Source organism: Poecile atricapillus, chromosome 11 (assembly GCF_030490865.1).
Source record: "Poecile atricapillus isolate bPoeAtr1 chromosome 11, bPoeAtr1.hap1, whole genome shotgun sequence".
Lineage (NCBI taxonomy): Eukaryota > Metazoa > Chordata > Aves > Passeriformes > Paridae > Poecile > Poecile atricapillus.
Window position 1 is genome coordinate 4,542,653 of NC_081259.1, and position 13,698 is coordinate 4,556,350.

The window sequence follows — 13,698 nt, forward strand, 5'->3', positions numbered from 1 at the left end:
TTAAGTATTTATATAAGTATGTGGGTTGCTGGGCTTTTCCTCAATTGAAAAACAGATCCAAACTCTTTTGAGTGATGGGAATTATAAGCACATCCTCAAAAAACATGCTGGTCCAAACAGGGAGAAAACTAAGTCACATTTATCTTGTTTTGAGTCAGACTGAACTGCATAAACTTGGGATGTTTATATTTTTATTTAGAGTACTGACTTTTGGGGTAGCACTCTGTGGATTTCATGTCTAACCTATCCAAGCAGCAGCAGCATCAGAAAAACACCTGTGAGTTTCAGTGGTAATCAAGGACAAAGAATCACAGTGTTCCCACCCTTTCTGAAGAAGACAAACCATTGGCAACTTGTGCAGATTTTTCTTCAAACTATATGTCACATAAAAATGTCAGACCAACTGGGGATTAGATCTAAAATCAGGCTGGAGTCTGTTTCACTGGAAAACAGTCAGAAGCAGTCTCCTTATAGCTGTGAGGAAATCTGTACAGACAGACTGCTAGACCAAAGAAGACAGGCAATGCACCCTCGTGGGTTTTTGTGTTTTGGTTACAGCATGTGCCTCAACCAGAAATACTCATCTAGTTCTCAGGTCCTGAATTAAGCTTAAACATTAATTGTACTTGCTGCAATGTCACAAATAAATGCAGCAAGTTCCAAAACTGAATCACTCCATGTTGAACCCAGTCCTGGCAGATGCTCGTGTTTTCCTGGAAGAGAAACAAAACTGGCAGAATGAGGCACAGGCTGGACTTTGTGTCTCTACACCCAGGAGTAGAACTGAACTGGTATATTTAGAAATGAACGGTGATGAGACACAGATCCAATTCCAGGATGTCCAGTATCCCTCCTGGAGCAGTGATCCTCATACAGGACAAATCTTAATTACCTGAATTACCACATTATGGTCATAATTTAATAGGAAAATGGGATACCAAAGGTATGGCAGTAAAACCAGTTGGTTTCCACACTGTTCATTTAGACAACTGCAAATAAGATTTGCAAACATGGGCAGAGAATGAATTTTTCCCATTCAATTCAGCAAAGATTTTACCTCATACCTTTTCAGTTTACCAGTCCCATAAGCTAAATTTGCTGACATGCTGCAGAGAGCAGGACTAAAGCAGCAGGTATATGCTCATTGCTTTAATTCATTTAGTGAGTTCAGGTATAATAGAGATTTTCTATTACAGCCAAGCCTTTGAGACAGAGGCAAAACAATCTTACAGTAACACTAAAAATTATTATCACTTACATTATCGTAGCACATGGGAGCCTTCGCTGACAACTGGAACCTATCACAGACAAATACAAAAGACAGAGGGAGAAAGGAGTTTTCAGAATGCAGCATCTTCTATTTCAAGTGTCACAGATAGCCCTCAAAAAATTAAATCTGCAAGGAACATGAGACAAGTTTTGCCTGAGATCTGTTTCATATTCTTATTGGCATCATTCCCTAGGGGCAAGTAATTTTGAGTGCAATACAAAGTTGATAATATGCTGAGTATAATTATAATGAGGACTGATTAAGTTGGTAGCCAAAGTAGAGTAGCTCTATATCTGAGAGAGCATCATAAAAGAAAACCACATTAAAAGTTCTGGGGAAAAAAAAACCAAAACTACAGACAGGGATTGACAACTAGTTTCCCAGTGAAATAACATCAAAGCTGATATATATTGTATGCAAAACAACCCCCAAACAGTAAAATTATTCGAATTCTTTTAAGGTTTCCATGTCAAAAACTTAAAATCTGAATACATTAGATGCTGCACAAGACAAGAAAGTATTGACAGCTGTAGCTATTCCATGCAATTAAGTTCAATGTGCCCCCTTTTTCAGTGGCTGTTCAACAACTATGTTTGCCTTTGGAATTTTCTTTTTGGTTTCGCAGGAACATTTGGCAACAGAAACAATTTTTGAATAAATCTTTTCAGGAACTGATTCATCCCTGATTCTAGGGGAATTACAAGAGCTAACTGGTATAAGGGCTGATTAAGCCAGTCCACTGTTTGAAAGTATTTCCTCCTTTTGTTTTCTGTTTTTATTTCACATTTTCCTGCAGTCCCCTGTGTCTCACATCTTAATGTGTTTTGAATTTGGAACAGTAAATCCAGCTGGATGAAATCACACAAAATCTGAATGTTTCACATGCTTGAGTCCTGCTTCTTTGACAGGCAAAACTCGTGGATACAAATTTTTAATAATTATTTCTATATCATGCTCACTTAAACTACCAGAGAAAGAAAAATTACCTGTACCCAATGTTGCAAAGTGGAATAATCACAAAGTCTCTTCAGCCTAATTCTGTGATGGGCTGAAATAGTGGCCCCAAAGCAGCAGTGAACTTTTTAAGTGCCTCCCTTTGTATGGAGTCATTACAGTAAGTGCAATTATGGATGCTAAACTTAATAGAACAATTCAAATGCTGAATTTAAAGCATTTGCTTTGAAAAACCATCATTTTTAGACCAGCATGCTCCAGGTCCAAAATCATTCTAGTCAGAAGTGTTAAATACATGGGATGTTTCTTTCCATTTTATCTGTATGGCAGATATGGTATCTGGCTGTGAAAATCCAGCACTTTACAGGAACCCAGGACCTTCTGGTTCAGCAAAGTCATGTCCCAGTTACTGCAGGAAACTCTGTCATTAAAAACAATTTAAAAGTAATTCACATTCCATCTTAACACTACCAAAGCATTTTAGCCTATTGCTTCATCACTGCAGAAGCTGCTCTTTTGATTTCCAACCCCTCTGTGTTTGTAGTTTATCCTGTCCACTCTGTCCAGCTGTTCTTTACCTGATCTAATATTATCCTGAGTTATGAAGACCTTGGATAACGGGTAATTTTTTAAGAAATATACAAGAATGTATCTTCATGGTTTACCCAAAATGCAGAGGTTTTAGTGAACAGGATACAGCCCCATGAAAAAAAATCCCTGGGCAGAAGAGATGTTAAGTATCACTGATCTGGGTATTAGAGAGCTGATGTATAAATACAGCATAAAAAAGGGTAATGCTGTCTTGTGCAGCAAAATGATACCAACACAATTAGTTCGATGCTGTTTTTAGAGTTTACTGAATATGACCTCTGCATTTTTCATCTTCAAAGGTTACTCCTAATTAGCATCTAGTGATAACATGTTAGAGATGCTTCTTTAAAAGATATCACAGCTCCAGCAATGAGTACTGACATGGTATCTATCAAAGTCTCATGGTGCCTGCAATTCTGACAAAAGGCACTCAAAAGGACTGGCACGTATCACCTTATTTGCATTTTTGCATTTCATTATGCTCATAATTGCATACCACCACAGCAATTCTTCCCCACTATCTCAGAAAACATTATCAGCAACGTCTGAAATAAATGCTTGAATGTCAACAATTGACGAGCAAGAAAAGCTGACCTTTGCAGGATCTCATTCTTCTGAGAATTGCCCTGGTATGACTCACTCCTTAACTTTCTGTTTGCGTTTGATAACACCAAAAGAACAGAGTTGCTGTATGGAATGGTTCTGTGTATTGGAAATAGAGGGGAAGTCAAAGAGCTGTATAAATACGATCCATTTACACCAGCAGTCAGCTGGGATAGACAGAACGGTTCAAAACCAACTCTTAAAGTCACCAAAATATTAAAGTGGACATTAAGCTACAATAGAGTTTCTACAGAATTGCTATACCCACATTAAAGTGAATTTATCCATGATTAATGCTATGCCAATCGACAGAACATTCTTTCTTCCACAAGAACTATTTCACCATTACAAATCACTCATCTAAACCCAAGGAAAACCATTCCCCATCATCCTACTTCCACTGCAATATTGACTGGCCTTCACTAGCCTGAGTCAAAATTTTGCTATCATTTTTGTTCCCACCATCATTTCATGGCTCCATTTACCTTGATTTGCATAGCAATTCTGGTGCATGTTTAAAAAAAAAAAAAAAAAAAAAGAAAAACCCCTCTAATCAATTTTAGCTTAAAATAAATTACACCACCACAGAAATTGCCACCACTGTCCAAAAATGCTAATCAATTTTGAAAATCTACATCATGGCTTGCATCCCAGATTTCTTCCATCCAATCCACATCAAAAAGAAATGATAGAAAATTATGTTCACATGTTTGACTGCTTGTTTGCTTGTTTTAGTTGAGGCATTTGGTTATGCTTCAATGGCAAACTAATCGCCTGTTTGGAATCTCAGCCAGTTTGTCTTACTTTTTTTTTTTTTTTCATGGCAGTATGGAGATGCTGCAGAAGATTTCAACATGGTCTGTAGTGAAAGATTTAAGTTCTTTAGCTGGAGAAATTTTTGACATCACTTTTGGAGGTATTAGCAAAAAGAAAATTTAATTGCTTTGACCAGTATTGCATGCTTCTGTTGAAGGACTTCATTTCCCTGTATTAAGTTTGTTCTAATGAGGCAAATACAACAAAAGAGTCCAGGGAAAAAAAGCCTCTGAGGAGTATCAATTTTTCCAAGACATACAAAAAATCAGCGCCCACAAATCTAGAAGGAATAAAAATGTACCTCTTGTTCTGTGCAATTAAAAGCACCTTGCAGAGGTTCCTTGTCATTGTCCATGAACTGGCCAGTCTCAGTGTTCATACACAGGGTATACACAGGTATCTGATGGCCCAGGATATCATCCCAGGTGACTGAGAGGAGGTAATCTGCAGGTAAATTCCTGAGATTTTCCTGTATGTTATCAGGTAAAGTGCCTCTGCCTTTAGAAACAACTGACAAAACCACACTGGAGAAAATACAAGACAGTCAACAAAAACATACTTTAAAATTTCATTTATAAGTTCTATTTTGCACATTCTACAAGACAGGAAAGAGAATTATTCTTCCAGAACAAATCACTGTGTTGCATCAGGTGCTGAGGAGCTCCTAATTCATTGGTTCACCTTGCTTGAACCACCCATCTTTGCAATTGTTGTAATAAATTAAAGTGTCCAGGTTTCTTTAAAGGCAACTCATGTGAAATTAGGATGCACTGTATGTTGCATCACTCTTTCCTCGTTTAAATAGGAAAAAAATAAATGGGAATATAATAACAGCGGACTTGGATCTACCAACTGTATCCATCATCCTTATGCACCTTGACAAATTTTAGTAGTACTGACCAGCATTTCCTGAAAAAAACTCCCAATGCATTAGTTTTCCCAGTTCAGACATTTAAAACACCACTTCTAAAAAGCACTTCAACATGATTTCCATTTTAAAATCTCCTAGACCTCATTAAGATCACAGTCTTTGTTTCTGGCTATTGAGACAACTCAAATAAAGCCGAGACTCCTCATTATAAAATATTCTGCCAAAAGATTTAAAACCAAGCATGAAAAACTATCTATAAAAACAACTTCCCACATGGATATGATTAACAACCAAGATGGAAGTGTTTCTTGTTGTCAATAACAACTTGTAGTAATGATAAAGATGGGCCAATATAAATGGAACAAAAAAGCCCTTGGAGTGTTCCCCACATAAAAATATATATACATATATATAAATCAATCCTTTATATGAAAAATAGTACTGGAATAATTTTAAGCAATTCTTAGGTTTATGTGCTTTTTGTCCAAAGTTGGAAAATGAATCTTTTTTTTTATTATGGTGTGTTTACTATAAAAACATTTGTCACTGTACTTCATTGAGAGATAAAATGCTGGAAATACACGGTGCACTTATTGGACAATTTAACATGCTCAGGTCAGGCACTCTGAGACTTCACAGCAGCACAACAAGAGCAGATATTTGAGATGCTGGAAATCCAGATTATGGCTTTCAGAAGACATGGTGTATTGTTCACCCAGGTTGAAAGCAGATGTATGTTTATATACTTTAATCTTGGCTCAGATGTGAGCTACCATGTTAACAATTTTGTTGCCCAGGCTGCCCTGGCTTGGGATTTAAATAAAAACAAATTACAGGTCTTAACAGTGATAGATGGACTTCTCTTACATTTGTGTAGAGTATTTTTGCCTTAAGATTAAAGGCTTACGCATTTATCTGCATAAACTAACCCCTGGAGTAGGGTACTGCTGACATTTTCCAAGAAAAATGAATATCCTAACTTATTCCAAAGAGAAGACTTGGTATTTGTATGGCCAGAGTGACCTTTGCAAGTGCCCTTTCAGATTAGGTGCACTACATGGAAAATTGTGCTCTTACAGTACTCCATAAATCATACCTACCAATTTTCTTTAAAGGGGTATGTAAATATCAGTGTACCAGGTGGGTAAACAACACTAACCTCGTACAAATGGCTTGAAAATTGAAGAAAAGCACCTTATTTTGCTGCTGAAATTGCTTTTGAAGCCCAGCATCGTGGCTTGGGTTGTAGAATGCATGAAATGATTTGTGCACTGGGAATAGAAAATGGGTTGATGATAACCACACTCGACACAGTTCCTATGTTTCTGAGTTCCTTGGATGATCAAAGATATCATTGCTGTATATTACTTTTCTTTGCCAATCCCAAATGCATGTGAATTTCAAGTGACACACACATTATCTGCATGTTCCCAAAATGGACAGACAGCTTTTTAGTTTGTATTTCTCATTTGAGCTAGTTAATGCTTCTGGTCCAGATTCAGCCTGAGTCTCCTTGCAATAGCTATGTAGCATTTCCATTTAATAAAACCAAGGCAGAGAAGTTCATGTGAGAAAGATGAAAAAATAATGTGAAGTTACAGCCTTTGAAACTGTCAGAAGAGTTATTTGAATAAGTACTGAGTAAGGGAAGTGGGAAGATGTGTTAATTGTTGCTAAGTTGTAACAGATAATAGATGATATTCTGAATCAAAAAAAAAAAGATCCCTGGTTTTGGGCACACCAGTAGGGTAACAAATACACCACAGAAAATAAAGCACCTGGCTGAAGAACCAACTTCAGATGGGATCCCAATTTCAGTTTAACTCTTAGCATCTGTGACTTTTATTAATCCTGAAAGTGTCATTTGCACAAATGTGGTGTGGTTGTGCTGCCTCTCCCACAATGTTCCAGTGATTTAGCACAAATATGTACAGGAAAATTTCATGACTTCTTTTGGAATGTGCATTGTCAAAGCAAAATTTACAGCATTCTCTGAAAGATCTCTAATCACAGCCTTTCCTTTAACTGCCTGAAGAAACCAACTATGTGATTTATCGAAGAATTACTTTGTTGACTATGAACCAGAGTTTATATAAAATTAAAGATATGATTTGTATTCAGAAAATTTCTATGTCCTATGATCTAAGAATCATAGACTCATAGAATTGTTTGGGTTAAAAGGGGCCCCAAAGATCATTTGATTCCACCCCCTGCCATGGGCAGGGACACCTTCCACTAGACCAGGTTATTTCCATGTTTTCCTCCTTCAAAGTGCTGAAGAATGTAGTAGGGCATATGTGCTGGCAGTCACCCTAAATACTTTTCTAATAATTTTTTAGCCCTAATTCACCTGTGTCAATAAAATTAGTTGGGATCCTTTTTTCTCACAGTGAATGGGAACAGCAGGAATGTACAGATTTCCATTTCCAGAAATTTCCATTCATTTTTTTGCTTTATTTTTACTATAGGGATGGAGACTTCTAAGAGTCCTGGGTTCATTCAGCTTCAGTTGCATTTGTTGATGCTCAAACCTTCTACATGTGACACCCTGGGTTCCAAACCCAGAGCAGCTCCTGGATAGCTCTCAAGTATGGACCTTAACAGCGGGATCACAACCATATTATAGAGATTAGAAGATGGGAGCAGGAACAGGATGTGTGTTTCCTCCTCTTACCCACTAAATGATGTTGAAATAAGCAGATGAAAATCGTAATCAGCCATTTGGAAAGATGAAGTGTGAGTAAGGACTAAAAACCATAATCCATTTTTAGCATATGCTTAAGAAGATGTCTTAGAGTTATATGGTATATCAACATTCCCAGTGTCTTCCTTTAAAATCCTTAAATCAGCTCAGCTCAGAGTGCCTTTGGGGCATGAAGCAGAAGACAGAATTGCTCACAGGGAAGTATCTGAAGCATTTCTGAAAATAGATTTATTTTTCACAAGGGGAAATAAACCAAACAGAGGAGGGATATCATCTACCTCCCAAAGAAAAATAATACTGGAGGGAGAAAAGAGCTGCAAATGCTGCAAAGCCAAGTTTGAAGCATTTCTGGTAAATTTGTTCTCACTGAGAAGGGAAAAGAGATCATGGGGGGGATGAAGGTAGTGTGTGAGGACATTCCCAGCCTACAGACCTCCCAAAATATCAGTGTCTATATCCCAGAGCTGCCTCCCTGCCATCACTCAGTCATTTTATCACTGGTCCACCCAATAATTTTTTCAGTAGGGAAAGTAGAGAGAGGAGCTCCAACAGCAAATCCAATTTGTTTGAGGCAAAGATTTAAAAGCAGCTTGAAACACTCATAACGTTTTGAGTCACAAAAAGCCACACAAACACCCCAGGGACACGAACTGCCTTGCTGGGAATGTGCCATAGGTTTATCAGCTGCTCTTATCTCATTGCAGCCCCTGACTTGTTGTGCTCAGCAGCACTCTCAGCTTCCCAGAGCTTGCAGTTAGTTTGGAAAAACAGTGAGACTGAATTTCTGCTCTCTACAGCCAATATCTGCAAGGCCCTGCTGCAATTCTGTTGGTTCTTTTCCTCTATTGCACTCAATACTTTGCATTAGACAGGGTTTAAAATGATCTGAGAAGAAGCTGTAATGTCACTAAAGCACAGCATGGGAAAACTCCAGAAAGAATTCCATTGTGTCAGGGTTAACAGAGTTGCCACAAGTTAAATCATCCACTCCATCTAGAATATAAGGATGTTGAATTTCTTTCCTTCACAATTAAATCAGACAAGTATATTTCAATGAGAAACAGAACAGCCCTATTTTATTATGGTAAAAGTATGTGATACACTTAAAAAATTATTTAATCCTCAGAATTTTATTAATGGTTACTATTTATCAGTTCTTGTCTATGTGTTGCACTGATAGTGATTTAAGACAAGACCAGGAAAAATTGCATCCAGTACAAAGACTCATATCAGTATGTGGAAACTTGCACCATTTCATCTCTCTCCAAAAAGACTCCTTGTAACAGAGAAGTGAATTACCCTGAGCTTAAAAAGTCGTGAGGAAACACCTGTGAGAAACTCCACATTGTAGGGAAAAGAGGTTTTCCTGCAACTGAGAAGTTTTTTAAAGTTCCCACCTTTTACAAACACGCTACAGGAGCAATTTTCAAAGGAACTTGTTGATTTTACTGAAACATGTCCAGCTATTGGCAGATTTAGATTTATTCATGAGTTGAACAAGAGTTCAGTGTGATTACTCTGAGGCATAAAAAGTAAGCAGTACACATGAATAGGCTCGAGACTGAAAACAACTCAGGACTCAGAGAAAGGCAGAATATGAATATTTTCAAGGTGACTTCTTCACTTTAGAAGTATTTCTTGAAGGCAGCACTATATTGCACACAGTACAATGCTGCTGAGAGTATGGAAAATGTGCTATTTTCTCCAGAGGGGACTGGATATAAATATGTTATTGTTAGTTATCCATTTAAAACATCTTTGAGCTTAAGAGGAGCTGCATTGTCATAAGCTCTACAATTATTCTCTATCTCAAATCTCCCCAGATCCCAACATCTAAGGTCTCATTCATTATCCTATTAGTTGCCACTGTTGGGAAGGAGAAAAGACCTGCAAATGCTGTAAAACCAAGCTTGGAGCATTCGAGGCCTAATCCAGAGAAGTCACTGATTCCACCATGCCAGAACAACAAAACTGAAGCCCAAGTCTCGCTTTCTCAAAATCACCAACTGAAAAAGAATATCCACTGGCAAAAATACCATCTTAAGATGTCTGTTCTGCAAAAACCTGGGTAGGATATAAATAATTTTCTGTTTACTGAAACCTCAAAAACATCATATGACCTTGCATCTACTTGCACAACAGCTAGAAAAAATAAAAAATATTATATTTGACAGGCACTGCTAATAATGAAAATGTTTTTAAATGTAAGCTCTAGCTGTGTACCAATCACTGCCTAATCAGGGTTATGCTTTTCAAATTATATTGTGTCTTCTTTCACCTCCTGCCTATTATGTGAAATAAAAAGAGAAGTGCTTAGGCAAATCCTTGATCCGTTCACATATATTTTTAATATTAATATGTCAGAGCAGTGGCAATAATGATATTAGGCAAATGACGGAATTCTCCCCCCAGCTGGACATGTTAATTGAGAAGCCAAATTTTGGAGGCAAAGTTCACGTCTGTGCAGATGGCAGGACAATGTGGGATGGCAGCCCTAGGTCAGTGTCAATCCCAAACCCCACTCTAATGGCTCCCTTCTCTGCTTTCCCAACGTCAGCTGCTCCCTGGGCGGGGGGAGAACTTGGGCAAGGCTGCCCCTGCAGCTTTTTCCTGCCCTTGACTCTGCTGCACCAATTTCACACAGGGAGGATGTCCCTATGTGTGATAATAATAATAATAATAATTTTAAAAAAGAGGAATTTACGCTTCGAGGCACAAACAAGAGGGACAAATCCAGTATTTCCTTCAGAGCTGAAGCAGCTGCATTAAACCCAACAGCAGATCCCTGATCTGGCAGGGCTTCTTCCCAAGTTTGCTGACATCGAGGGCAACACATTTCCCAGAAGAACCCAGACACCTCCTATTTCCTTAGTTTAATAATATTTTTTGGGGTGGTGTTATTGTCTTTACATTTCTATTCAGGCCATTTAATATTTTGGGTAGATTGGACAGATTTTCAGATGCTTTATTCTTCTTGAAGCATATAGAGGTATTTTGCCCTTGTCAAAAGGCCCTGAATATCAATCATATTTATAGAAGTATTATCTCCTTTAATGTGATCTGTGAATCTAAAGTTGAATGTATATACTCATATGTTTAGAGAGGAATAGAGCTATACAGCATCACAAAAAGACTTTAACAGTTTCAGTTTCGTAATATAATTATTTATTATCTCTAATTAAAATGCAGAGCTTGGCTTTCTGTGTGAGAGTAGATGAAAAGCCTTTTTATTGAAAAGAGCAACTATGAGCTCTAAATTTCTTTATGGGAGAGATAACTTATGTAATCACTGGTAACCTTTTTCAAGAATATTATCTCACTGTTTATAAAACAATACCTTTTTACTTTAGAAATTCCCATTTACATATGAAAAAGAGCTTTATTTATTGATGCCTTTGACTGATGTGCATTCCTCTTTCAGGAATACCCTTTTTTCCATGTTACATATGCCAGAGAACCTACTTTCCTTTTGGCATTACCTGCAGTGATATTTTAAAACAATTCTCTGCTTGAGTTATCAATAAGCACAAAATCAGTTCATTCTTCAAATAAAATCATGTCACATATCCTTGGTTTAAAATGTTATATTTCAAATGTTTTCTATTCTTATGGGTAAAAGAATGCAACTTTTAACCACCAGCAGCAGGTACAAGCCAAGACAAAACCATTTTTATTTTCATTTCTGTTTGTAAGAAAATCTTTAACACATCCCACAACATGCACACACATATAACATTTCTGCTTTTATAAATAAATTAGCTACTTTATGCATCAGAATGATATAAGGAACAAAGAACTGAAAGTACAAATCAGTAAAACTTGCCCACATCTACATTAAAAATGACTAATAAGCTCACATATTAACATTACTTCTTTAATTTTCATACTGAAAAGATCTCCCTTTAATTTCTAAATAAAGAGGAATTTCTGTCATTGAAGGGAAATATTTCTAAATAATTCTATGATAAAATATCTGAAAAAATTATGGATTACTATTTTTCTTGTATTTGTGTAACTTCCAGCATACCCATGACCCAAATCTGACCCGTATGAAGCACTAACAACATCTTCTGATAAATGTACAGCAAACATGGGAAGTGAAGTAGTTTTATAGTCATAAAATACAAATATAGAGTATATCAGAGTGTAGATTCATGTGTGGCCAAATATCTTATGGATATTTCACAACCATGTGAGCTTGGTTCCAAGCTCACTGCAGCCAAAGGGAAACCTTCCCCTGGTTCCACTGGGCTTTCAGTCATGCCCTTGACTCTGTGTATTTTTTCATTAAATGGAAAAAATCATCATCTGTGGCATTGCCTGGTGTGACTGAGGGCAGAAAATGAGTATGGCAATGCTGGATTTGTGTAAATCTGGGCAAAATCTGACCTTGTACACTGGCACATCAGAAAAGGAGTAGGTAATGCATTTAACTGAACATCCCTGTTGTGCTGTAATCATCTGGTTTTGTGTTTCTCTAATTAATGTCTGTGTAAAGCAAAAGAATTCAAATAAACATCATTTTAAAATCCGTTTACTCTTTAGAGTGCTTGCCTTGGAACTTTTACTGAATATTTATTATCTCTTAACTCCTCTCTCAAACCAATACCTCATCATAAGTAATTCTATTTCTTTTCTCCAGAAAAAAAGCCACCACTTTTGCTTAAGGACATAGTCCAGGGCAGATTTTATGCAGCAGACTCCCAGATATCTGACTGGCATTTTCCTAGGACTACAGTAAAGTCTCTCTGAATGTGAATACTAATATATAAACAAATTGCACGTTTTCAAGTAAATATGTACATATACTCCATGCCAATTGTTCCAGGTTTAATCTTATAACTAATCTAGTCAAGGAATGAAAACTAATAGCCCATGTAAATAGTTTAAACTTGGACAGTTGATCTGAATGACCCTGCACACAGAAGAATATGTACATTGATCAAAAATACAATTTGACAGGAGATGGCTGTATACTAAGTTATCTTTAATTTAATTTGCAATATTGTTAGCTAGATTTTATGCTATTTATTATTATATAATAATTCAGATTCCACCAATTTTTGTGGGTATAGTCTTTAAACAAAATTCACAGTCTGTTTACGGAAAATCTGTGTGCTGGAGCCACTCAGGTTTGAGTTAATCTCAGATGATGTGGGTTTATAAAATCACACCACAAGAGCCAAAAGGCAATCCAAGGAAATGTGGGGAAATTCAGACCATTCCTTCAATTTGTAAATCAGATAACATTACACAGGCTTAACATTTGACATCATCAGATATTTTTCAGCCTATTTTTTTCCTGTTCCAGTTACTCTTAGCAACAGTGTTGAACACTAATGCAGTTCCTGCATTATTACCAATGGGAAATCCCTGGCATCAAAGGATTAATCTTAGTCTTTGTCTTGTTTTAGTAATAGGAAATAAATTTTACCTAGTCATTGTCCTAGTCAAGTCAAATAAAGAAACTGTATCTGCTGACAAGCCGTTATTATCACAGTCAAATAGATTAGCATTGATTTACTGTAGGTGAGAGCTGCTGAAGGGTCTGTTCTGGATGTGCTCTGTAGCAGCATGATTATTTACTGTAAACCTACCCCCTGATTTTCTCCTTAGGCCAGTATTGTTATTATTAAAGCTAATTCACAGGGAATTATGGCAGCTCTCCTGGTCTACAGTCTTTGGTCAGAGACCTAAGCAGGTGTTTGCTTAATAATTTGGTCAAAGATCAGTGAGTGAAAGGTTAGGCCATAGAGGGGGAGGATGGAGAGGTCAGAGCACTTGCAGGAGGGGTCTGAGACTTGATCTTCCCAAGCCTGGGACGGTCGAAGCTCAAGGTCACCCATTAGTGCTCCTGCTTTAACCCACTGCGAGATGTCGCCCATAAAT